Source organism: Balaenoptera musculus, chromosome X (genome assembly GCF_009873245.2).
Source record: "Balaenoptera musculus isolate JJ_BM4_2016_0621 chromosome X, mBalMus1.pri.v3, whole genome shotgun sequence".
NCBI classification, from domain to species: domain Eukaryota; kingdom Metazoa; phylum Chordata; class Mammalia; order Artiodactyla; family Balaenopteridae; genus Balaenoptera; species Balaenoptera musculus.
The window spans coordinates 10,347,252-10,371,019 of NC_045806.1; the positions used below are offsets into that span (position 1 = coordinate 10,347,252).

General features: G+C 42.0%; 1 protein-coding gene and 1 pseudogene across 1 annotated transcript in view; both read left to right on the top strand.

Annotated features, from left to right (window-relative positions):
• Nucleotides 1-4,763, top strand: part of LOC118888898 — a 45,575-nt pseudogene extending 40,812 nt beyond the window's left edge.
• EGFL6 (EGF like domain multiple 6) overlaps nt 1-23,768 on the top strand; it is a 294,169-nt gene that overhangs the window by 201,433 nt on the left and 68,968 nt on the right. The window lies entirely within an intron of this gene.

The following is a 23,768-nucleotide window of genomic DNA, read 5'->3' on the forward strand; positions in this document are numbered from 1 at the left end:
TGAGCAACCAAACAATGAAAATGTGATTCTCCTTTGATTATTTAGACCTTTCCCTTTACCTAACCGATTGAATCTTATGCTTGGTCTGCTGCCATCAAAACTGGATGGTGAAAAAAAACAAAACTGGATGGTGACTGGGACTTCCCTGGTGGTCCAGTGGTAGCGAATCTGCCTTCCAATGCAGGGGATGTGGGTTTGATCCCTGGTCAAGGAACTAAGATCCCACATGCCGCGGGGCAGCTAAGCCCATGCGCCACAACTACTGAGCCTGCGCGCCTCAACGAGAGAGCCCACGTGCTGCAAGCTACAGAGCCCACGCGCTCTGGACCCCGCGTGCCACAACTAGAGAGAGAAAACCCGCATGCCACAACTAGAGAGAAGCCCACGCACCGCAACGAAGAGACTGTGCTCTGCAACGAGAAAGATCCCGCATGCCGCAGCTAAGACCCAACACAGCAAAAAACAAAAACAAAAACAACTGGATGGTGACAGTCCTGCTTGACTCCACCTCTAACTCTACTGACTACCGTCTCTCTCCTCTAATGCCTTTCTGTTCGCAATAATGTAGAATCTAATTCTCACTGCACCTTCACTCATTTGCTCCTGGGAATGGGTATTAGTTTAACCATCTTTGTTTTCTATGATGGTCAGCTTTCAGTTAAAGATGATAAAGTCTTTAAAGGGTCCATGTATATGTATAGGCACAAAAGTACCTCAAAGAGAAGGTTAACTATCTGTAACGTGACGATGTTCTTCCCACTGAAAAAGTAAAATATCCCTACGTCTTTAAAAGCTGATGGCTTTTTAAGCGGGGAAAGGCTGTTAACAGAGAGGTACGGCACTTCTAAACTAACATATGGAAAGTATTATAGACCAAGAAGTGAAAGAGTCCTGAATTACATCCAGGAGGTCTCCCTGGTTATAATTATAAACACTTATGAAATCATCGACGTATAAATGCAGCAATACGAAACCCTCAGCTCTTGGCCAGAGGTGAGCAAAGATTTTTTTTCATTCCAAAGCCAGTGATTTGTATTTATAACACTTCCAAGCTGAAACTAGCATTCTCATTACATGTATTCATAAAAATGATAAATGAGCCATTTCCTGATGAATGAGCAGATTTCCTAGCATTCAATGGAAAATAAAGTACAAAAGGGGGAAAATGTCACTGAGCAAACACCTCTGTTCCTTGTTGTTCTGGACTGACTACTGAAAGTGACATGAAAAATGAGTGTGAGGCACTAATTTCAGGGCTCCTAAGGGTAGGGTCTCAGGTGTAGCAAAGCCAAGAGGCACTAAACCACTGCGTCTAACTTTCTGAACTGAGGCTGAGCCAGCCCTGTGAGGAGAGGAGAATGGACATGGTCTGGAATAATAATACGAGACCTTGGAACACACGAGGCGGTGCCTAGGAGGTTGCTAATCCATGGTACTGTAGGAGGAACGGCTGCTGTCAGACCTGGGGTGTTAGCAGAGTCAAAATCAGCGACTCTTTCTGAGTTACTAACTGAATTTAGGGTTGGTCCTGGTAAAGTGAGTCACCTTTCCAAATCTACAGTTCTTCATCTTTTTTATCAGTGCTCCTCTTGTATTTCTCCAGCTTTCACAATTCCTTGTCTCTCTCAATGCTTCATTCTCTTCTACTATTCTCCAGTCTCTCCCACGATTCCACTTCTTTCCCACGATTCTCAGCCTCTCCCCAGTTGTCTCTTCTCCCTCACAAATGTACATTTTATCTGCTATTCTCTCCCATCATTGTCTCCCACAACCCTCCATACTCTCCTGCACTTCCCCGCCTCTCCCACAGTTGCCATATTTTCCTATAATTTCTTGTTTTGCCTTACAGTGTTACGTTTTCATTTTCTCTCACAGTTCTACATTCTCTCACAATTGTTTTCTTCCACAATTCCCATCTCTTCCCTCAATTCTCTTCTCTTCCTCAACTTGCCATTCTCTCATATTTCCGTTTCCCCCATTTCTCCATTGTCTCCCATAATTCCCATTCCCATCTCTCCCACAGTTGTCTGCTCTCCCACAATCCCGTCTTTCCACAATTCTCCATTTCCTCCCCCAATTTCTTATATTTCCTACAATTCTCTCTCTATGATTTTTTTAATTAATTTATTTATTTAGTTAGTTTTGGCTGCGTTGGGTCTTCGTTGCTGCGCGCGGGCTTTCTCTAGTTGCGGTGAGCAGGGGCTACTCTTCGTTGCGGTGCGCGGGCTCCTCATTGCAGTGGCTTCTCTTGTTGCAGAGCTCGGGCTCTAGGTGCGCGGGCTCAGTAGTTGTGGCACACGGGCTCAGTAGTCGCGGCTCGCGGGCTCTAGAGCGCAGGTTCAGCAGTTGTGGCGCACGGGCTTAGTTGCTCCGCAGCATGTGGGATCTTCCCGGACCAGAGCTCGAACCCATGTCCCCTGCACTGGCAGGCGGATTCCCGACCACTGGGCCACCAGGGAAGCCCTCTCCATGATTCTTTTTACTCTTTTATAGTTCTCTTTTCCCCCATTCCCCACTCACTGCCCTGTCATTGTTTCTCCTGTAATTCCTCATTCTCTTGCCCAATCAGAGGCAGCCCCCACAATTCCCTGTTTTCCCCACAATTCCATGCTCCCCCTCCCCCACTCATCACTGTTCCCCCACAGTCCCCTGCAGCCTCCCCCCACGTCACCATAGCTCCCACAATCCCCTGTTTGCTCCCTCGGTTCTGCATTCTCTCCCACAGTCTCCCTGCAACCCCCCCCAATTCTATGTGGCCCCCCACAATCCCCCACTTGCTCCCTCAAGTCCTCACTCTCTCCCACAAGTCACTGTTTCTCTCAAAATTTCCCATTATCTCCCACAATTCCGTGTTTTCTCTCCCACTTTTTTTCTGTCGGGCACTTCTCTGTGCTCTTTCCCAATTGTCTGTCCTCTCTCTGTTTTTCATTCTTTCTCACAATTCCGAGCTCTCTCACAATTCCCTATTTTTTTCCACAGTTCCATAGAGTTCCTACAGTCTCCATTTTCTTCCACAATTCCATATCTCTTCTACAGTCCCCTAGCCGAAAATGCTCTATTCTCTTAGGATTTCCCATTCTCCCACACAATTCTCCATTTTTCTCTCACAATTTTGTTTTCTCTCAATAGTCTACATTTACTCTCACACTTCTTTTTCTCTGTCGTTTCTCCATTCTCTTTAAAAGTTCTGTTTTCTGCCACAACTCTCTCTCACAGTTTTCCATTCTCTCCCACAATTCCTTGTCACTCCCACAATTCTGTTTTCTGTCCCACAACTCTTTATTATAGGACTTGACACAAAATTTTGTAATTATGTCTTAAAGTGTGTATTTCTCTTACCTATGAGTTTTCTGAAGTTGGAAAATATAAAATATATATAAAATGTATATATTAAGTTGTTTAACCTCTGTGTCTGTGCTGGTCACAAGACAGCCTGCCTACAGGTGCCAGTTCACACACTGTTTTATGAGATGAGCCTGTGCCAGAAGGGAAAGCAATTTCCTTCATCAATTAAGTCTTTCTGGGCTTCCCTGGTGGCGCAGTGGTTGAGAATCTGCCTGCCAATGCAGGGGACACGGGTTCGAGCCCTGGTCTGGGAGGATCCCACATGCCGCAGAGCAACTGGGCCCGTGAGCCACAATTACTGAGCCTGCGCGTCTGGAGCCTGTGCTCCGCAACAAGAGAAGCCGTGATAGTGTGAGGCCCGCGCATCGCGATGAAGAGTGACCCCCACTTGCCGCAACTGGAGAAAGCCCTCGCACAGAAACGAAGACCCAGCACAGCCATAAATAAATAAATAAATAAAAATAAATAATTAAAAAAAAAAATGGTCCACATCAAAAAAAAATAAATAAATAAAGTCTTTCTATGAAAACAAAAAAAAAGTCATCCTGACTAAACACTTTGCTGAGTGCCATATCAGATTTACATTTTGGTATAAGCTTTTTGTCTTAGTTTAGACCAGTAACTGGCACTTCCTGGAGTGGCACTAGGGTAGCACTGCCCTTTATCACTTACAGTCTAGATCTTATTGTATAAAGGAGCAGTCGCTGAAGCGGTAAGAGGGCAGTAAAGGGATAAAGGAATTAATCTGGAACAACATCATTTATTCTACTGTACTTACGGAGCATCTGTGACATGCCAGGTTCTGTGTTAAGTGCTGGGAATACAAAAGTAAACATTCTGGACAAAGTCCCTGCTTGAAGGCCAGTTTCCTTAACCAGGGCACAAGGTACCTATCTGCTTGCTCAGAACTGTTTCTGCGCTGACCGTGGCCACCTTAGTGGTACTCAATACCAAAGCCAAGATGTCCATTGTGGATCTGGGCACCTGAAGGTCTCCCCCAGGCAAAGTCAAGGAGCCTGTGAAGGAGGCGACTGATGCAGATATCACCACATTGTGCCTGTGTCTATCGGAAGAAGAATGAGATGGCGGAAGCCACTGAAAGAAGGTTGTGAAGAAGGAGGACCTCTTCATCATTGACAAGTTATGGCCCCTCTTCTTTGAAAGAACCTAGTGAAGGAAACCTGTCAGAAGACCCTCAAGGATCTGAAACTGGACCATCTGGACATTTATCTTAATCACTGGGATTATAGCCTGGGGATGACTTTTCTCCAAAGACAATAAAGGCAATGTCCTCGCCAGTGAAGTAACATTCTTGGTTGCCTGGGAGGCCATGGAGGAGCTGGTGGATGAGGGGGTTGGTGAAAGCCATTGGAATCTCCAACTTCAGCGACCTCCAGATCAAAATACTCTGTATTTAATTTGCTTTAATTTAAATTTTTAAATTGCAGTATAGTTGATTTACAGTACTGTTAATTTCTGCTGTACAGCAGTGATTCAGTTGTACATATATATACATTCTTTTTTTTTAATATTCTTTTCCATTATGGCTTATTATAGGGTTTTGAATATTGTTCTCTGTGCTATACAGGCCTTGTTGTGTAACCAAAAAAACTATTGAAGAAGCCCGAAACAATACAAAGCAGTGACTTACCAGATTGTCACTTGTACGTCATGCAGGAGAAATGGAGCCAGTCCTGCCACTCCAAGGGCATAACTGTCACACCATACAGCCCTCTGGGCTCTCCGGTGAAACCTTGGGCCAACCCAGAGTACCCTTCCCTACTGGAGGGTCTCAAGGTTGATATTGCTGCAAAGCACAAAAACTACAGGCCAGGTTCTCATCAGGTTCTGTATCCAACGGAATGTGGTTGTAATCCCCAAGTCTGTGACACCAACATGCATCGCTGAGAAATTTTAGGCCTTGACTTTCAAATTGAATGATGAAGAGATGGTGATCATACTCAGCTTCAGCAGAAACTAGAGGGCCTGCACCGTGAACCCTCTGTCTCATTTGGAGGATTATCCCTTCAATGCAGAATATTGAAGCTGAATCTCTTGATTAGATTGCCCGGCAGGTGTTCTCCGTTCACTTCACTAAAGTCTAACTCTCTCCACCAGAGTCCTATTTTAGCCAAGCTAATCTGAGATCATATTGAGCCTGGCCCTGCTGTAGGCCAGAATCTAGGCAGTGTTGTATACTGGGAGCAGATTATCACAAGGAGATAGGATTCAGATAAGCAATTTACAGTATTTTTCACTTATTTGATTTGATCGCCAGGGAACTCTGCTAACACTGAGAATATAAAGATTAAAAGAATAAAGAATAATAGTGCAAAAAAAAAATCCCTGCTCTTATGGAATTTACTTACTAGTAGACAAATAGATCAACCCACCAATGAACAATCCAGTACACAAACAGATAAGTAATTTCAAAATGTGAAGCATCATGAAAAAAATGAAACAGCTAGTGTGATGGAGATTGAGGGGTGGTGCTGCCCATCTCCTGGGATCTTGTTAGAAATGCTGGATCTCAGTGCCTTCCCCCCACTGCCCCCGCTCTGTCTTCCCCTCCAAACCACTGGGTCCAAGTCTGCAATGTAACAGGTTCCCCAGGAGATCCGTGTGCACAGTGCAGATTGAGAACCCTGGATACAACCTCAGATGTGGTCGTCAGGAAGACCTCTCTAGCGGAGGTGGGGGCATTTTAGCTGAGACCTGAATGATGAGAAGGACCCAGCATGTAGAGATCAGGACAAAGTGGTCCAGACAATGGGAACAGCAAAGGAGAGCTTCCTGTGATTGGAATGAACAGGGGAAGACCAGCGGGGCCTGTACGGGGTGAGTGAGGGCAGAACATAGGAGAGGATATGGGGACTGGAGCATGCTGGGCTTCTTGGGGCGGGGGGTTTGCATTTTCTTCTAAGTGAGATGTGAAGCCATAGGAGGGTTTTAAAAAGAAGAGTTATTGACCTGACAACAGGGAGAATTTGCTTTTCTCAACTTCGCTCTTCACCACTCTCCAGTTATGTCTGGAGACCTTCACTTGACCCCTTGCCAGCGCTGCCCTTGACCTTCACAGTCTTTGCTAAGGCCTGAAGGCACGAAGGCAAGTTCCTAAGACACAGCCGGTGGGCGTCCTTATAGCTCAGTGTTCCACGGGGTCTGCATGGGTTCACCAGGACTCGCCGCATCGGTACGCAGAGGGACCATGTCTGTATCATGTCTCTCTCAAGGGCCAGGGCTGCCTCTCGCTCTTTGAAATAAATGCCACTGTTCTTCAGAGGAATTTGTTGCCAATGAAGTTACGTATTGCCAGAAATTATCGTTCTGTTGAACATTTTCAACACCGTTATAACAACTTCAGAGGATAGGCTATTGCTAATCAGTAAATCTCAATCTTTTGTTTATAAATGATAGTTCAGAGTCTCTTCTCAAACGCCTACAAAGAAAATTAATCTTTATTCATTAATTTATTTATTAATTTATTCATTTGAACAATGCTCTAAGATTGTGGATACCTATCTTTTAATGTGGATCAGTCCCAACTTTTTATCTAAACCCTAGTTCCATGCTTCCAGATGTACATAGGACGTCACTTTTTGTTTTTGTTTTTTTTTGATGTGGACCATTTTTAAAGTCTTTATTGAATTTGTTACAATATTGCTTCTGTTTTATGTCTTGGTTTTCGGGCTGTGAGGCATGTGGGATCTTAGCTCCCTGACCAGGGATTGAACCCACACCCCCTGCATTGGAAGGCAAAGTCTTAACCACTGGACCACCAGGGAAGTCCCGGACATCACTCTTTGAATAAGTTTCTCTTATTTCTTTCTCCTACAAATGTGATGTCTTTTTTTAACTACTTGCTTTCTAGCAGTGGGAGGTTCCCAGATGAAAACCTTAGGATTGTTTTTTAACTTTTGTTCCTGCCCTCTTATTATTTATATCCATTTTGTTATCAAATCTTGGTTTCTTTTTTTTTTTTCTTCTCTGACCCTTTTTCCTCAGTTGCTACTGCCAGAATCCTAAAGCCTTCATTTTTCCAACAAGGTCCAGGCTCTCCATACCTATGGATTATATATAGTCCCTGGAGTACAACTCTAGGAATGATCAGGACACCTTGTTGCGGCCTCCTTAGAACCATTGTTGCCGCTTAGACTTCAGGATGAAATGGTCTGTCCTGTGCCTCTCCAGAAGTAAAATGCAGGAAAAAAATCCTCAACTCTACAGCTCTAAACTCAAAATAGCATCTTTATAACATGCAAAGTATGGGGTGCTGTCAAAACCCATATTTTATTTAAAACAGCAGTCCTGTCTCAGCCAACTACAAACTCTCTTAAAAAAAAAAAAACAACTTTAAACTCTCTAAGGTCTGGAACCATAACTTTCCTGCCAGTATGTTTCCTTCCAGATATATATTCTTTCTCGCAACTTAAACCCCAAAGGCTCCTCGGCTTCTTTCCGCTGCTTAAATGATTGATTTTGAATGTCAACGTTTATAGTACCCAGAGGTTGACATTTACAAAGTCTTTAGCTATATTTTTTTTGTGTCATATGCAACTCACTGAGCACATGTGTCATTTGGGGTTTTTTCTGGTTTTAAATATTAATTTTTAAAAATTTTTATTGAAATATAGTTGATTTACAATGTGTTAGTTTCAGGTAGACAGCAAAGTGACTGAGTCATTATATATGTGTGTATATATATATATATATATTCTTTTTCAGATTCTTTTCCCTTATAGGTTATTACAAAATACTGAGTATAGTTCCCTGTGTTATACAGTAGGACCTTGTTATTTATCTATTTGTATATAGTAATTTGTATCTGCTAACCCCAAACTTCTAATTTATCCCCCCCCCCTTTCCCCTTTGGTAACTGTAAGTTTGTTTTCTATGTCTGTGAGTCTGTTTCTGTTTTGTAAATAAGTTCATTTGTATTCTTATTTTAGATTCTGCATATAAGTGATATCATATGATATTTGTCTTTCTCTGAAGTACTTCACTTAGTATAATAATCTCTAGATGTGTGTCATTTGTGACTTTCCTTTTTTTATACACTAAGGACAGAGCGTTTACTAAAATGACAGTCATCTATTCTGGGTTTACAGTGGGAAAGGCATCTTGACAGGAAATACAGCATTGCCTATGATCTCTCATGAGGCCCTCATACCCAAAATGTTTAACACCCAGTTAAATGTTTAAAACTGTTACTTTGAATCAACTACTGTTCTGTCTGTGAGGACCGTCCACAGATGAATGTTTAAATGGGTTTGGTGTTTCCCATATCATCTTCTTCTTTCTCCAAAAACTCAGACCAAATGACACGCTTATTCAGTTAAGTTTCAGTTTCCAAATATTTTTGTGTTCCGGTTCTATTTGAAAAAATAAAAAAGGTGTTTATTTGGCATGGCTTCATTAATTTGGGGGGGAAATATCTTCCATCAGGTTGCAATTTAATGTTTTTCAATTTAAAATTCCAGGAAACAGAGACTAGTTGGGTCCCACCATTTCCAAGGCGAGTTGATCTCTTACCAACTCTTACTTCGGGAAAGAGAAACTTGAGTTGAGTGCAAAATGGACTTTTCAGATCACACATCAAGGCTGGTCTGCTAAGGCGGGGAAATGTGCCCTGGCAGACATAAGGAGTGTGTAAATATAACTGGGTGGGGCTCACTGCTCTTCCTTCTAGAGCAGGGATAAGCCAACTATTGTCCATGGGCCTGTCCACAGCCTGTCTAGGAGCTAAGAGTGGTTTTTACATTTTTAAATGGTTGAAAAACAATCAAAAGAAGAATACTTCTTGACACATAAAAATTACATGAAATTGAAATTTCAAGGTCCATAAATAAAGTCTGATGGGCACACAGCCACGCGCATTCATTTATGTACCGTCTCTGGCCGCTTTGGCCCTGCAGCAGGGGAGTTGAGTGGTGGTGACAGAGACCATACAGCCTGCAGAGCCTAAATCATTTACTCTCCAGTCCTTTGCAGAGCAAGTTTGTCACCCCTACTCCGCAGGATCTTTTCTGCCACTGTCCTTTCTCTCTTTGAGTCCTTGTGGCCACACCCCTGGGTTGTCTCCCTCTCAGAAGATACAAAAAGCATGTTCCTCTAGGAGGTTAAGTTGTGTAGGTCTGCATTAGCCTTGGTCTTGAGCAAAAGGAGTTCTTCAGGATTACCTCCATATAATCCTCGACTAGAGGAGGGCCTAGCCCTAAGCCAGCGGTGAAGAGACAGAGCGTGGATATTCGCCTCAGATGCTTCGAGTGCCCGGTTTCTCTCGGGAGTTGTCAGGGAGGGGCACGGGGGCGGGACACTCATGGAAGATCCAGGTCTGGGGATCTTTGAGTCCGTGCATCTGTGCTTAGGCGCAACCAGCAGCCCAGCTGAGCCCGCGGGTGATAAACAGAACCTCTCTGGCATAATGTACATCACCAGAGGGCGGGGTGTGACTGCCACCACGGGAAGCCCACGTGGGCAGAAAGCTGGGCTGCAGAGTCCTCTCCAGCATCGTGGCGTGAGGTGACATCTGTTGCGGAATATGGGGCGGGCGTGGTGAGACGAGAGGGTGCTGCGGTTCGCCCGCTGGAGGATGTGTACATACGTTTCTGTAGCCCAGATGTCTCCAGACTCTCCAGGCTTCAGGGATAACTTCCTTTTCCAATTACCAAAGCCTTCAGCCCCCGTTGAATGTGGAATCCAGTCTTGCCAGGTCCCCTTTCCAGTGCACCGGAGTTGAGAGGTGTGAAAGAGGTCTGCGTGGTCCCCCGATCTGTTCTGGTCGCTGCTTGTCTCTTTCCCTTGAGGGACAAGCTTTAGTCTTGCTGCTCTCGTCCGTCGCCCTTGCCTTCCGACTTTCAGATCCTGCAGGAAACTACCGCCCCTCTCACGCCTGTCTGTCCCCGTCACAGACAAGTGATTGTCCCCTTCCCAACTGGTGGTGGACGCTGACAGTTCTCCACCCACATGCCCTTGGCACCCCTTACACTGGGGGGCACGGTGCTTCCAGTGTGTGTTCCTCTCAATAGCCAACACCTGCATGTATTCGTAGGCGGAGCAGCCTCCAGCTGCCTGAACCCACTTTAACCGCACGTGGGAATTTATATATTCCCCAAGAATAGCCCTGAACCCAAGGCTGATGAATGAGAAGGTATCAATACCCCAGCTCCTCTGCACACTGACTGGGGCAACTCTAAGAAATGACCCTCGCTTTCTCCAGAGCTCTCCTGTGGAACTTTGCCCAATATCGCATCCTTGCCTGTGCAAATTCTCCTGGTCCTTTTTCCCACCTCCCCATTGACTTTCCCTAGTAACACTTATGGCTGAATCTCATCTTAGGGTCTACTTATGGGGACCCAATCTTAGTTGTACCCTCCCAAGGGACAGTTGCCCTCAGGAGTCAGACAGACGAGATGGCACGATGAGCGGACGGAGGAGTTGTCAGTTGTTTCAGATCCCCAAAGAGAACTTTTTGCAGAATGTTCACATCTCCTTGGGGCCACCAGACACTAGCGAGGAATCCTGGAGACCCCTTCACGCTGTCACGGGGGATTCCACTTCTGCCAGCAGTAGCATTGTGTTCCCAGAAGAGTGGCTTCCTCTCTGAAGACCGTCACGTGTGTTTGTAGATGCCGTCTGTTCTCGGGGAGTTGGGAGGAAGGAAGGTACAGAGGAAAATATAGGGGTATAATCTGTTTCGAGAAAAAAGGTAAATCTGTAACGAGGAAGTTAATAACACAAGTCACAGTGAATGGCAAATTGGTGGCAGGAACTTCTTCCCTCCTGACCATAAATATGCTCCTCTCTCTGATAACCTGGAAAATAATTTGTATTGACCAAGCTGCCAGGGTTTGATCCTGATTTCTCTGCTTACTTGGACAAGTCCCTGGATGTCTCTAGACCTCAGTTTCCTGATGGGAAAAATGAGGATGATAAGTGTCCCTACATCATAGGCTGTTTGATGGCCAAATGCGAAAGTGTTTGCCAGGGGCTTAGAGTTTGGCCCATAGTAGGAGCTCACAGTGAGTGGATGCTATTGTCGCCTTCTTTTAAATTTATTCACAGAGTTACCTGCAACTTTACCTTCACTTCTTTCCAACCCACTGCCCTTATTTAACTCAGTGGTACTTTAGTACCTTAGAGTCGCCTCAGGGGCTTTTAGAAAAACACTGACATCTGGAAGCCAGGGATATACCTCCCACCAATTTAATCAGAATCCCTGGAGATAAGTCCTAGGGTCTAATGCATATTTTTGGTAAAGTTTTTCAGATGGTGCTAATGGACAGGCAGGATGGAGGACCAGCCATAACCTGCCCAAAGCTGGATTCCACTCCCTGAGCCCCTGGAACTGTGCTAGAAAGCCTCCAGGGGCCTGCCTGCCAAACTCAATGGCCTTTTTCTCGTCATCCTTGATCTCATTGAATCTGTTGACATGGTTGACTACTTTCTTGAAAGTTTCCCTTTCATTTTTACTTTCTTTTCCTCCCTGGTCTTTCCTACTGAGTTTTCTTCACTACTCCTTTCTTGCCCTCCTAGACATGACCATTCTGTGAAAACCACTCTCACATCCAATGTTCATAGCAGCATTATTTATAATTGGCAAGATATGGAAGCCACCTAAGTGTCTATCAGCAGATAAATGGATAAGGAAGATGTGATACACACACACACACGCGTGTACACACAGGAATACTACTCAGCCATAAAAAATAATGAAATTTTGCCATTTGCAATGACCAGGATGGATTTGGAGGGTATTATGCTTAGTGAAATAAGTCAGACAGAGAAAGACAAATACCATATGATAACACTTACATGTAGAATCTAAAAAAAAAAAAACTAGTGAATATAACAAAATGGAAACCAACTCACAGGTATAGAGAACAAACTAGTGGTTACCAGTGGGGTGAGGGAAGTGGGGAGGGGCAAGATAGAGGTAAGGGATTAAAAAGGACAAACTACTATGTATGAAATAAGCTACAAGGATATATTATACAGCACAGGGAATATAGCTGATATATCATAATAACTATAAATGGAGTATAACCTTTAAAAATTGTAAATCACTATGTTGCACACCTGAAATTAATATAATATTGTAAATCAACTATACTTCAATTATAAATTTATTTTATTTATTTATTTTTGGCTGTGTTGGGTCTTCCTTGCTGCACGCGGGCTTTCTCTAGTTGCGGGGAGCGGGGGCTACTCTTTGTTGTGGTGCGCGGGCTTCTCATTGTGGTGGCTTCTCTTGTTGCAGAGCACGGTCCCTAGGTGCGTGGGCTTCAGTAGTTGTGGCTCGCAGGCTCAGTAGTTGTGGTGCACAGGCTTAGTTGCTCCGTGGCCTGTGGGATCTTCCCAGGCCAGGGCTCGAACCCGTGTCCCCTACATTGGCAGGCTAATTCTTAATCACTGCATCACTAGGGAAGCCCCTATACTTCAATTAAAAAAAAAAAACCCGGGACTTCCCTGGTGGTCCAGTGGGCAAGATTCCATGCTCCCAATGCAGGGGGCCCGGGTTTGATCCCTGGCTGGGGAACTAGATCCCACATGCCGCAACTAAGAAGCCCGCATACCACAACTGTGAGTCCACATGCTGCAACTGAAAGATCCAGCATGCCACAGTGAAGATCCCTCGTGCCACAGCTAAGACCCGGTGCAGCCAAAAAAAAAAAAAAAAATCCCTCTGACATCATGAGCCCTGGCTCTGACCTTTCTTGTGAGCCTGCAACTTGCATCTCTAGCTGCCTGTTAGACACCCCAGAGGCCCCTCCAATTTAAGCCAATCCCAATCTCCTGATCAGAACCCTGGCTCTGCCATTTATTTGCAGTGAAACCTTGGACAAGTCACTTAACCTCTGTGTCTCAACTCCTCATCCGTAAAATGGAGTAACCACAGTATCTACCTCTTAGGGTGGCTGTGAGGAATGAGGATTCAGTTAGTTAATTCAGGTAAAGGATTTAGCTCAGGACTCAGCCCATAGTGCTGTCCACAAATGTTACCTTTGCCGTTGTTCTTAGCCCTGCGCCTCCCGCCTCAGCACCCCCGGCAGTATCTGTGAGCCGTGGGCACTGCAGCCTTGCTGAGACAGGAAGATAATTGAAAACTTAATATGATTATACACAGAGTAGTTAGCTTTTTTCGGTAACTCAAACCTAGGGCGACCAACCACCCCAGTTTGCACTGAACTGAAGGTTTTCCTAGGACGGAGGACTTTCAGTGCTAAACCAAGAAGTCCCAGGCAAACTGAGCCGAGTTGGTCACCCTGTAAGACAAACCCCAGCCCTCCCCACCCAATTCCAAAGAATTTAGAGCAAGATTAGTTTATCTACAAAATTGCCTTGACTTTGCCCACAAGGGTAAAATGGTAGTATGATATTGAGATTTATGATAAGAAATAGATGTATTTGGTCTTTGTCTCCTTCCTGGCACAGAACTCCTAAAACCTTCGGAATTTCCTAGGTAAAGGGAGCGATAAAGGTGTCTTTTGTTGTGTTAATGAGGTAGCTTTTGGAAAGCATCTCCGGATGGGGGGCTGGTTGCCAGGGGAACCAACCTTTAGAGAGGGTTGGAATTTTCAGTTCCACCACCAGACCTCTGGGGAGGGGAGAGGGAGTGGACATTTTCAGTCACCACTGGTCAGTGATTTAATCAATCGTGCCTTTGTAACAGAGCCTCCAGGGCAGGGTTCAGAGAGCTTCCAGGTTGGTGAACACATGGAGATTTGGGGAGAGGAGGGTGCTCGGAGAGAGCTTGGGAGCTCCGTGCGCTTTCCCCATACCTGCCCTCTGCATCTCTTCCATCTGCCTGCTCCTGACTTACATCCTTTCATAATCAACCAGTGATCTAGTAAGTAAAATGTTTCTCTGAGTTCTGTGAGCTGCTCTAGCAAAGCAGTTGAAAACAAGGGCGTTGGTCAGAAGCACAGGTGACAACTTGGACTTGTGATTGGCCTCTGAAGTCAGGAGGGGGAGGTGTGGTCTTGTAGGACTGAACCCTTAGTCTGTGGGATCTGATGCTGTCTCTGGGTAGATGGAGTCAGAATTAGTTGAATTTTGGGACACGTAGTCAGTGTCCTCAGAAAACTGAGTTAATTGCTTGGTGGTATTTGGGAAAAAAAACAACACACCTGGAAGGTCATAAGAATAACTGCTAACCATGTTGTCTTTGTTGTTTTTTAGCTTCTCTGATGACAAATCAATCTACTCCCATCTTGCCGTTTAATTTTTTAATAGCCCTCCCCAGTCAACATAGGTGGTCCTAATATTTTTTTTATTCCACTTTTCTTGAGGTATAATTGACATGTAGCACTCTGTAAGTTTAAGGTGTACAGCATAATGATTTGACTTACATACATCATGGAATGATTATCACAGTAAGCTTAGTGACCATCCATCGTCTCGTATAGATACAAAATTAAAGAAATAGAAAAAAGTTTTTTCGTTGTGATGAGAACTCTTAGGATTTACTCTCTTAACTTTCATATATAACATACAGCCGTGTTAATTATATTTATCATGTTGTACATTACATCCCTACTACTTATTTGTCTTATAACTGGAAGTTTGTACCTTTTGACTGCCTTCATCCACTTCCCCAGCCCCGCACCTCTGGTAACCACAAATCTGATCTCTTTTTCTATGTGTGAGTTCATTTGTTTTTGAACTATAGTTGACCTATAACACTGTTAGTTCCTGTTACACAACATAGTAATTCGATTTATCTATACATTTCAAAATGATCACCAGTGATAAAACTAGTTACCATCTGTCACCACGCAAAGATATTACTTAATTATTGACTATATTCCCCACACTGTACATTTCATACCTGTGACTCCTTTATTTTGCACCTGGAAGTTTCTACCTCTTATCTCCCACACCTATTTCTCTCCTCCCCTCACTCCTCTCCCATGTGGCAACAGCCTGTCTATTCTCTGTATCTATAACTGTTTCTGTTTTGTTATGTTTGTTCATTTGTCTTGTTCTTTAGATTCCACATGTAAGTAAAATCATACAGTTTTTGTCTTTCTCTGTCTGACTTATTTCCCTTAGCATAATACCCTCTAGGTCCATCCATGTTGTTGCAAATGGCGAGATTTCATTTTTTTTATGGCTGAGTAATGTTCCATTATATGTATATACCATATCTTCTTTATCCATTCATCTATTGATGGGCATTTGGGTTGCTTACATGTCTTGGCTATTGTAAATAATGCTGCAATGAACATAGGGGTGTATATGTCTTTTCTAATTAGTGTTTTTGTTTTCTTCAGATAAATAGCCAGGAGTGGAATTGCTGGATCATATGGTAGTTCTGTTTTTAATTTTTTGAGGAATCTCCATACTGTTTTCCATAGTGGCACCAATTTACTTTCCCACCAACAGTACACAAGCATTCTCTTTTCTGCACATCTTTGCCAACACTTGTTATTTGTTGTCTTTTTGATAACAGTCATTTTGACAGTGTGTGGTGATACCTCATTGTGATTTTTTTTTTTAAAGTGGGATGAATATCAGGAGTCCCACTTTTTTTTCTTTTAATTAATTAATTTATTTATGGCTGTGTTGGGTGTTCGTTTCTGTGTGAGGGCTTTCTCTAGTTGTGGCAAGCGGAGGTCACTCTTCATCGCGGTGCGCGGGCCTCTCACTATCACGGCCTCTCTTGTTGTGGAGCACAGGCTCCAGACGCGCAGGCTCAGTAATTGTGGCTCACGGGCCCAGCTGCTCTGCGGCATGTGGGATCTTCCCAGACCAGGGCTCGAACCCGTGTCCCCTGCATTAGCAGGCAGATTCTCAACCACTGCGCCACCAGGGAAACCCCCTCATTGTGATTTTGATTTGCATTTCTCTGATGATTAGTGATGTTGAGCATCTTTTCATGTACCTGTTGGCCATCTGTATGTCTTCCTTTGAAAAATGTTTATTCAGATCCTCTGCCCATTTTTTTAATCAGGTTGTTTGTTTTTTTGATGTTGAGTTGTATGAGTTCTTTGAATATTTTGGACATTAACACTTTATCAGATATATTGTTTGAAAATATTTTCTCCTATTCAGTAGGTTGCCTTTTCGTTTTGTGTATTGTTTGCTTTGCTGTGCAAAAGCTTTTTAGTTTGATGTAGTCCCATTTGTCTATTTTTGCTTTTGTTTCCCTTGCCTGAAGAGACATATCCAAAGACATACTACTAAGACTCATATCAAAGAGCTTACTGCCTATGTTTTCTTCTAGAAGTTTTATGGTTTCAGGTCTTACATTTAAATCTTTAATCCATTTTGAATTTATTTTTGTGTATGGTGTGAGAGAGTAGTCCAATCGGTTCTTTTGCACATAGCTGTCCAGTTTTCCCAACACCATTTATTGAAGAGACTGTCTTTTCCCCATTGTATATTCTTGCCTCCTTTGTCATAGATTCATTGCCTATATAAGTGTGGGTTTATTTCTGGGCTCTCTATTTTTTCCATTGATCTATGTGTATGATTTTATACCAGTACCATACTGTTTTGATGACCGTAGCTTTGTAGTATAGTTTGAAAGCAGGGAGTGTGATACCTCCAGTTGTTCTGGCTATTTCGGGTCTTTCCTGTTTCCATATCGATTTTAGAATTATTTGTTCTAACTCCGGGAAGAATACTATTGGTAATTTGATAGGGATTTTGCATTAATCTATAGATTGCCTTGGGTACTATGGACATTTTAACAACATTAATTCCTCCAATCCTTGAATATGGTATATCTTTCCATCTGTTTCTCTCATCTTCAGTTTCTTTCATCAGTGTCTTATAGTTTTCTGAGTACAGGTCTTTTACCTCCTTAGTTAGATTTATTCCTAGGTATTTTATTCTTTTTGATGTGATCTGATATATTAATTTTAAAATTAAATTTCATTATCTCTATTGGAATAAATTTGGGTGGGAGAGATATTTTGTTTTATTCAAATTTAAAAGCTATATTGGAGTTAAGTGGAAATAAATTGTGACCCAAAAAACTGGTTAGGGAATCTAAGTTGGTGAAAGTAATACAGACTAGATCATAAGCAACTGGGAATGTTTTAGTTATTAAACCAATGCCCCACAAATTAAAAAACCCAATATTTAAAAAATATATTGTGGGCTTCCCTGGTGGCACAGTGGTTAAGAATTTGCCTGCCAATGCAGGGGACACGGGTTCGATCCCTGGTCCGGGAAGATCCCACATGCCGCGGAGCAACTAAGCCCATGCGCCACAACTACTGAGCCTGCGCTCTAGAGCCTGCGAGCCACAACTACTGAGCCCGCGTGCCACAGTTACTGAAGCCCATGCGCCTAGAGCCCGTGCTCCACAACAAGAGAAGCCACCGCAATGAGAAGCCCACACACCACAACGAAGAGTAGCCCCACTCGCGGCAACTAGAGAAAGCCCGCACGCCTCAATGAAGACCAAACGCAGCCAAAAATAAATAAATAAAATAAGTAAATTTAAAATATATATATATATATAGTACTATATATGTTCATATTATATTTCATATATTTCAACTCATAAATATATCAGTTAGCTCTGATTAAAGATTAAGATTAAGATAATTTTCAAAAAAGGCAAAATCATAAAGATATAAGATAAACACATGTTAAAGATTGTATTTAACTACCGTGGGAACTAGTAAAATATTACAACTAGTTCAAAGGAGAAACCAAAGAATAGACACATATAGGTCAGGAATGTTGAAATGAGCTTGCAAGTGGAGGCAAAACTGTCCTCTTCCATCATGAGGGAGGAAAGGCACTTGAACCTCCAGAAGACAGAATGTACACGTCTATAGATATAAATGATTTTGCATTGTTATACCAGTAATTTACAACTTGCAGTAGACTAGCTTAAAGACAATGAAAGGCTAGACTCAGAAAACCAGGAAGGGTGTCATCTAAACAGTACATTTCTTTTTATTGAAGCATAAATGTTTCTCTACACCACCATAAGATAATACATTTTTTTCTTTTACTATTTTTTTAAACTGAAGTATAGTTGATTTACAATGTTGTATTAGTCTCTGTTGTACAGCAAAGTGATTCAGTTATATACATATGTACACATATATATGTGTATATATATTCAGTTTTTTATATATTTATATACGTTCTTTTTCATAATCTTTTCCATTATAGGTTATTACAGGGTGTTGAATATAGTTCCCTGTGCTATACAGTAGGTCCTTGTTGTTTATCTGTTTTATATATAGTAGTTGGTATCTGCTAATCCCAAACTCCTAATTTATCCCGTTCTCCTGCCGCCTTTCCCCTTTGGTAGCCATAAGTTTGTTTTCTATGTCTGTGAGTCTCTTTCTGTTTTGTAAATAAGTTCATTTGTATCATTTTTTAAGATTCCACATAGAAGTGATATCATATGATATTTGTCTTTCTCTGTCTGACTTCACTTAATATGATCATCTCTAGGTCCATCCATGTTGCTGCAAATGGCATTATTTCATTCTTTTTTATGGCTGAGTAATATTCCATTGTATATATGTACCACATCTTCTTTATCCATTCATCTGTTGAAGGACATTTAGGTTGCTTCCATGTCTTGGCTATTATAAATAGTGCTGCTGTGAACCTTGGGGTATGTGGATAATATATATTTTTTGACTAAGTTTTCTCATTGGCGTGGTTGTGTTTGGGATCTAACAGCTGAAGAGTAAAGCTTTAGTGGATTTATTATAGAAAACAGGAGGCTAAACAAGACAGCTTTTTAAGAAGCTTTTTATGTTAGAAAGTATTAGCAGAATTCTTGCAATAAATACTGTCTCTGTATTTGTCATTATGCAGAAAATTAGGTCTACCAAATGCATATACCTCTTTGGTATGCTAATCAACAATATAACCAGGAGATTAACTTCTGTTTGACCCCCAAACTCCAAAACCAATGTTAGTTTTATAGTGTGGTGTTATGGAAAGAACACTGGGCTGGGAGTCTGAAGCCCTGGTTGCCTTTCTGTAGTTGTGGGCCTTGGATACATTTCATAAAAAGCAATTGCAACCCCAATGACATCTAACACTTGTGGGTGCTTGCCCTGTGCCCGGCACCATTCTAAGGGCTGAGTCTGTATCAGCTCATTTAACTTCACAATGACCCTGGAAAATATTATAGCTTCTTCCTATTTCACAGCTGAGGAAATTAAAAAAGAAGAAATTTAACGCATGTCGTGTGGTACAGTTAGTAAGAGGTGGGGCTTTAACCTTAGTTCCATATTTGTAGAAATGATCCAAGTCATTCACAAGGTGCCATCAAGCTCTGAAATTTTATGTCATAAAACAAAGTCAAAACAAAATAAAGATGGAGAATACCAAGTAAAATGGGATCTACTTCTTTAGAAGTTTGTTTTCCAAACTTGTCTTATTCATTATTTCTCATGTCCATGCCTTTATGAATAAGAATGGAAACCAGAGCTCTCAGCTAGCCTTGCACCAATTTGAGTAGGACAGAAAGGGAAAAGCACAAGACGAGATTAAACCATGGCTGGCAGGCTCTGATCACCTCCTTCAAAGGGGGTGTCTCATATCTATTTGCACTTACACTTAAAGCAGAATACAAACTTTCTAAATATCTCACATCCTAAGAGTATTCTCATTGACCCCTGAGACTGGTGAAGAAATAACGTCATCAAATGGCTCACCTTTACCAAGAATTAGTAGCAGCTTGAGATAGATCACTTGATTTGTGAATCTGAGAAGTCCATCTAGGGACTTCCCTGGTGGCGCAGTGGTTAAGAATCCGCCTGCCAATGCAGGGGACACGGGTTCGATCCCTGGTCCGGGAAGATCCCACATGCTGTGGAGCAACTAAGCCTGTGCACCACAACTACTGAGACTGTGCTCTAGAGCCCACGAGCCACAACTACTGAGCCCTCATGCTGCAACTACTGAAGCCCGTGCTCCTGGAACCCGTGCTCCACAACAAGAGAAGCCACTGCAATGAGAAGCCTGCACACCATAACGAAGAGTGGCCCCCACTCGCTGCAACTAGAGAAAGCCCACACACAGCAATGAAGACCCAATGCAGCCAAAAATAAAGAAAGAAAGAAGAAGTCCACCTGTATTTGATCTCATAATTACATGCTTGTGACTCTCTCATTCCAGGAAAACAGATCACATAAAATTCACGTAAGGAGGTTGGAGCTGGGCTGCACTTCAGTAGTATTGTTGACATCCAGCTGACACGCATTGGCAGGTTTGGGTCATGTCTCTGGTTCAGTTCATTAAGAACAATAGAGAATAGAAGATTCTTAACTTAGCTCCCCAAAGTGGAAGCAAAACTCAACAATATAAAAACTCAACTACTGTAAAGGCATTTTTCCTGCTTTGAGAAGTAGGATATCTTGTGCTGCCTTATTGCTGAAGTTTGTGCTTTTATTATTTCTCTGCATTTCCTGATGTTGAATGATCCATGATCAGTTGGGACTTAGTAATATTAAGCTTTGGACAGCTATTTTGCATGAGGTCTGAGGTCACATTTGAAAGGTACACATGCTGTGATTAATACCCCTCTCCATTTATCCAAAGGAGACCAAATGAATGTTTTGCTGTTTTAAAAAATCTTTATTAAAATGTTGCTTTGAAAGACAGGTTTTAGAAAGCAGATGCAGTTTAAATAAATGACATGTAATGCCAAACACAAGTCAGTGACTTGACTAAAATTTCCAATTCTGTTTTTCTGTGATTATAAAGCCAAATCAAGAAGGGCCTAGGTATGTAACAGGATGTCCAAATTATTTAAAAAATTTTTTCTACAACTAAAAGCACATTATATTACTTGTATATTTATGTACTTTTTTATTTTTATAGTTTTTTAATTGAAGTATATTTGATTTACAGTATTGTGTTAGTTTCGGGTATACAGCAAAGTGATTCAGTATTCTTGTAGATTATATTTCATTATAGGTTATTATAAGATAATGGGTATAATTCCCCACACTAAACAGTATATTCTTGTTGCTTATCTATTTTACACATAATAGTTTGCATCTGTTAATCCCATATACCTAATTTGTCCCTGCTCTCCTTTTCTCTTCCCTTTGGTAACCACAAGTTTGTTTTCTATATCTGTGAGTCCATTTTGCTTATACATTCATTTGTGTTATTTTTTAGATTCCATATATAAATGATATCATATGGTATTTGTCTTTTCTCTGTCCAACTTATTTCACTAAGCATAGTATTCTCTAGGTCCATCCACGTTGCAAATGGCACTATTTCATTCTTTTTTATGGCTGAGTAGTATTCCATTGTATATATATACTACATTGTCTAAATCTAGTTGTCTGTTGATGGGCACTTGGGTTGCTTCCATGTCTTGGCTATTGTAAATAATGCTGCTATGAATATTGGGGTGCATGTATGTTTTCAAATTAGTGTTTTTGTCTTTTTTGGATATATACCCAGGAGTTGGATTGCTGGATCATATGGTAGCTCTATTTTTAGTTTTTTTAAGGAACCTCCATACTGTTTTCCATAGTGGCTGCACCAATTTACATTCCTACCAACAGTGTAGTGTAGGAGGGTTCCCTTTTCTCCACATCCTCTCCAATATTTTTTTTTGTGGACTTTTTGATGATAGACATTCTGACAGGTGTGAGGTGATGCCTCATTGTCGTTATGATTTGCATTTCTCTGATAATTAATGGTATTGAGCATCTTTTCATGTGCCTGTTAGCCATCTATATGTCTTCTTTGGAGAAATGTCTATTTAGGTCTTCTTCCCATTTTTTGATTGGGTTGTTTGGGTTTTTTGATATTGAATTGTATGAACTGTTTGTATATTTTATATATTAACCCTTTGTCAGTCTCATCATTTGCGAATATTTTCTCCCATTCAGTAGGTTGTCTTCATTTCGTTGATGGTTTCTTTTGCTGTGCAAAAGCCTTTAATTAGGTCTCATTTGTTTTCATTTCTTTTGCCTTAGGAGACTGATCCAAGAAAATATTGCTACGATTTGTGTCAAAGAGTGTTGCGCTTATGTTCTCTTCTGGAATTTTTATGGTTTCAGGTCTTACATTTAGGTCTTTAAATCATTTTGAGTTTATTTTTGTGTATGGTGTGAGAAAATGTTCTAATTTCATTCTTTTACATGTAGCTGTCCAGTTTTCCTGGCACTGCTTATTGAATAGACTGTCTTTTCTCCATTGTATATTCTTGCCTCCTTTGTTGTAGATTGACTGTAGGTACGTGGGTTTATTTCTGGGCTCTCCATTCTGTTCCATTAATATATTTGTCTGTTTTTGTGCCAATACCATGCTGTTTTGGTTTTTTTAAAATTAATTAATTAATTAATTTATTTTTGGTTGTGTTGGGTCTTCGTTGCTGCGTGTGGGCTTTCTCTATTTGCAGCGAGCAGGGGCTACTCTTCCTTGCAGTGTGCAGGCTCCTCATTGCAGTGGCTTCTCTTGTTGCGGAGCATGGGCTCTAGGTGCATGGTCTTCAGTAGTTGCAGCACATGGGCTCAGTAGTTGTGGCTCGTGGGCTCTAGAGCGCAGGCTCAGTGGTTGTGGCGCACGGGCTTAGTTGTTCCGCAGCCTGTGGGATCTTCCTGGACCAGGGCTTGATCCCATGTCCGCTGCATTGACAGGCAGATTCTTAACCACTGTGCCACCAGGGAAGTCCCACCACGCTGTTTTTTTTTTTTTTTAATTAATTAATTTATTTATGGCTGCATTGGGTCTTCATTGCTGCCCGCAGGCTTCCTCTAGTTGCGGAGAGCGGGGGCTACTCTTCGCAGCTGTGCACTGGCTTCTCTTTGTTGCGGAGCACGGGCTCTAGGCGCACGCTTCAGTAGTTTTGGCTCTCGGGCTCTAGAGCGCAGGCTCAGTAGTTGTGGCTCATGGGCTTAGTTGCTCCGTGGCATGTGGGATCTTCCCAGACCAGGGCTCGAACCCGTGTCCCCTGCATTGGCAGGCGGATTCTTAACCACTGCGCCACCAGGGAAGTCCCCACCACGCTGTTTTGATTACTGTAGCTTTATAGTATTGTCTGAAGTCTGGGAAGGTTACACCTTCAGCATTATTCTTTTTTCTCAAGATTGCTTTGGCAATTCAGGGTCTTTTGTGGTTCCATATAAATTTTAGGATTATTGTAGTTCTGTGAAAAATGTCATGGGTATTTTGATAGGGATTGCATTAAATCTATAGATTGCTTTGGGTAGTATGGCCATTTTAAGAATGTTAATTTTTCATTGCAAGAGCATGGGATAGCCTTCCATTTCTTGGAATCATCTTGAGTTTTCTTCATCAGTGTTTTAAAGTTTTAAGAGTATTGGTCTTGCACCTCTTTGGTTAAGTTTATTCCTAGATATTTTATTTTTTTATATGATTTTAAACAGGTTTTTTTACTTTCTGTCTGATATTTCATTATTAGTGTATGGAAACGCAACAGATTTCTGTATATTAATCACGTA